Raw genomic sequence first — 4,095 nt, 5'->3', positions numbered from 1 at the left:
ACCGACACCGACACCGGCACCGGCACCGGCACCGACACCGGCACCGGCACCGGGCGGGCGAGGAGCCAGAGCCTGGGACCGCCTGCGAGCTGCTGCAGGGGTTAAAGGGAGCTCGGTGAGGTAGGGACGGGCAAGGTGAGCAGAGAGCCTGGCACAGGAACTATTGGCAGGGAAGCCACCTCCAGCTTGCGCCGTTTGCTCTCCGGAGATATGAACGTGGGCGGAAAACAAGTGAAGTGCCACCGACTTCTTTCTAAGCAAAGCTTTCCATAAGCCTGGCTCTTCCAGAAACGCTGATAAGTGATGCTCTCCCACAGACCAGAGCAGGGGAGCTGCTGCGGGACCGCGCTGCCCCGGCGGGCGGCGGGACATCCCCGGCAGACCAACTTCTTTATTGGCAGCCTTAGGCACAAAAAGTCAGGATTAATTTTTCATCGTTCCCAACTTCGGTGTTCCAGTGCTGTCAGCAAATGCCAGGCTTTCAGATGCTCGTGGTTGTGTTTTCCTCCCAACGTGTCTTAAATAAGTCAGTGTTGACAGGTGTTGCTTGTAAGCAGCGTTGAACAGTTCCTTTTCATTAAGGAAGCATTTTCTCAAATGGCATATGTTTAAACCCCAAGCAATAAAGTCACCTCAATCCCCCTCAAAAAAAAAAAAAAAAAAAAAAGGAGCAAAATAAACACCCCCTCCCCAACTCCTGGAAAAGGAAGAAGCGTTATCTTAAGTGAATGCCTGGAGTGCGATTTTATTTCCTCACTGTGGAGATGACAGATTTAAAAGAAACCTGGTGATATAAAACGATTAGCCAAAATATGTGACGTGCTGCATTGCCACCAACTTTTTAGATGAATTCTCCACTTATTTTATAGCATGCACGTAGCTCAGTGCAGTGCATTTAACGGTGGTATTTGCTAGATGCGGTAATACCCAGCACGGTTTATGCGTCTTGCGTGCAAAGAGAAAGACTAATGGAAACCAAATTATTTCTGTTAAATTGGGGTTATTTTGTATCTCCTGTTGACAGCCTGGATGAAAGTCATAACGCCACAGTTTTTCTATTAAATGAACCCCATGGCTGTTGGTCTTACAATAAACTTTTCACTTTAGAAATTATATTCGGATAGGTTTTTATGAAATATTATTGTTTGTCGCGCTGAGCATACTTTCTCCATTCTTTCAGTTTGATCTCTGCTCGAGACTCCCTAATAAGGCAATTCTGTAGTAAGAGCGCCCAAAATAAAGACATGGCATTTTCTATAAATAATAGCAAGAGCCCTGTACAGATTTCTTGCACAACGGAATTCCCAGATTTCCTTTACTGTTTCTTTAGTTAGCACGCGTTCGGTATATATAACTCCGAAATTAAGCAAAAATATACATCTGTATAGATCTGTCAAGCCAGTTATAAACAGAGGCATTATGTGTCAATTACCACAGGAAACGGAAAAAATACAGAGCGCTTGTACACACGGTTTAACGTCAGGAGGCACTTTACAAAAATTTAGTGACTCCTGCCGAAAGGTGAATGATTAACCCGGTTCCAGGAGAGGGGTTGTTAGTGCTCCTCTTAGAAACAGCAGTTGTGAGGGGGCTGTAAAGGGGTCGTAAACTGCCCCCTCCCTAGGGCAGGAGTTGGCACATAAAATCAAGGGTCCCGAGTGATCAGTTTAACCAAAATGCGGTTTTCCTGGGCTCGGTTCGTAACTCAGTTGCCGGGTTTTATTCTCCGGACGTTACTCAAGGGAGCAAATGCTGTAAATCTGGGATCGGGTCCCAGGCTTGGCAGACAGCTGGCAGCAAGGGGGGGGTCAGCTCTGTGCTCAGCTGGCAGCAAGGGGGGGGTTAGCTCTGTGCTCGGTCTCGTTCATCTCCACTTAGAAGAAAAGTGCATTTTTAGTTTATTTATGTCTTTTGGAAGGAGCTGTCTCTGGATGCCGGCATTTCCTACATCTCTCTGTTGAGCGGTGGAAGGGGAGACTTGAAGAAACAAACCAGAAAAACAGCCTCAAAGGCCAATTTCGCACTTCACCTTTTCTTGCTTCCCCCTGAGCCCGTCCCTGGCACCTGCTGCCCTGAGCACCCGCAGCATCGCCCCTTCTCTCCCAGCCCGTGGGCACCCCCTGGGCCTTTCCCCTCACATCCATCCGCTCCGCCGGAAAGGCTCCCACAGGGGCAGGCGGGGTGTTCGGAGAAGCCCCGTTGTCCTGTGATTTCCATGGAAAAAGGGCTGTGACACCCCGCCGACAGCACCCAAACCGCCGCAGCGCCGCAGATCGTTGTGCGCCCAAAGCGCTTCTCCTGCCCCGCCTGTCGCACACACCTGCGGGGCCAGGGCCGCTGGGGATGGCGGGGAGTTGAAGCTTCTATTTTATTTCCCTCTTTATTTCCCCACGGGCTCCCTTCTGCTCCTGGAGGAGCCCCAGGCCCCCTCGCCTCTCTCCGCTGCGCCCGGGCCTCCTCCGGCAAAGGCTCGTTCAGATCTTCGGATGGATGGAGGACAGTGGATAGACACATGGGAAGTGTTGTTGTTATTATTTATAGCACCATCTCTCTGCTCCGATTAAGCGCCGTCTAAATATGAATTCACTGTATAGACAGCTAGTCTATAATTTGAATTAAAATCCTTCCAACGAGCCCGTCGCTGGAGAATTCTGAAATCACAAGCCTAAGTTGACACAATGAGCCCATGGTGTCAATAAACCATGGGCGAGATGGAGAGATTGTCACTCCAGACCATAACAGTTCTGAAAGTGTCATTACCGTCTGTCCTGTCAATGAGCTCCAAATTAAGGACTATGAGGAACAGCGAGATAAAAGTCACCGTCTTGGCTCCATTATGGGCGATCTTGTCAGTGATCTGAGAATCACTGGAAAGGGCTTTTTTTTTTTTTTTTTTTTTTGCTTTTTTTGCTTTTTTTTTTTTTTTAATGTACTTTTCAAACCATGCCTCGGGATGCCAGGGTTTGAGGTGCGCTGAGAGAAGCAACCTTGAAGCACCCCAGGCTGTGCCTCAGGCGTTCCCATTGAAACTGCCACAGCTTCTTTGGGAAACGGTGTGAATTCAATGGAAGAGCCGGAATAATTCCATCAAAACTGTGCTGGGGCCAAAGAGGACTTCATTTGATTTGGGCGACACGTGTGATCCCATGAACAGACACTTTTTTTGACCATTATTTTCTTAAGTCAACACAAAGATGGTGAAGGGGAAAGAGGGAAATAAAATAGAAGCCTCAACTTTAGGAAAAGACAATACATTTGAGATAGCCCCTTCCAGGCATTAAGACTTTCAGAGAATGTCCCCAGTCTCTCTCCTGCGAGCCTGAGAGAGTTAAGGGGACTTATTCAGGAATTGGAAACCTTCAATTCTGGATTTTTGTGCTTTTGTGGGTTTAAGCAAAGCAGTTAGCGTTCTTCAGGAGGGGTTTTGTGTTTAATATACATGAGTTCATTCAACTACAATGGGAAAAGAAAACTCATTTGTTCTTATAAAACTAGGAAGGAAAGATAACTTTAAATAGACTGCCAAAAAGGATCCCGCTCGAGGGGGTTGCCTTCCTGCTAAAGAGCCAACATTCAACTGTAATTTCACCCCGTTACGTTGTACAGTAATTCCTAAGTTTATCTTCGCCACTGATCTTGATTTTCTGATTTATTTTAAAGATCACATAAGAAAAAGAGTACGGGCTTCACTTATATTTTCCTTTGGGAAAGAAATCCCGGGAGTGTGATTTTAGATGCAGAGCAAAAATCGCGGACAGTTTGAGAAAGATGTTGGCTATTTATGAAGAGTCATGGAAGCCTGTTTGGACAATCGGCTTCTCCTTTTATTGAGAAGCCTTTTGAAAGCGACTTCGAGAGGTGGTGTGAGCGATTCGGCTTTTCTGCTGCTTATTGTGTACGTTAAACTCCCCCCAGGATCCGAATTTTAATTTTTCTTTAAATTTTCCTTCTTGCAGCACTGGGAAAAAAAAAAAAAACGGAGCTGCTTCTTTTTATTTTTTTGTTTCTCCCCACCTATTTTTTAAATTTTTTTCTTTTTCTTAACCTTTTGGGCTATTTCTTTTTGCCGCCCCAGCCCCGCAGCACCGGCTCACG

Source organism: Geospiza fortis, unplaced genomic scaffold, assembly GCF_000277835.1.
Source record: "Geospiza fortis unplaced genomic scaffold, GeoFor_1.0 scaffold172, whole genome shotgun sequence".
Taxonomy (NCBI): domain Eukaryota; kingdom Metazoa; phylum Chordata; class Aves; order Passeriformes; family Thraupidae; genus Geospiza; species Geospiza fortis.
This window is presented reverse-complemented; position numbering follows the sequence as displayed.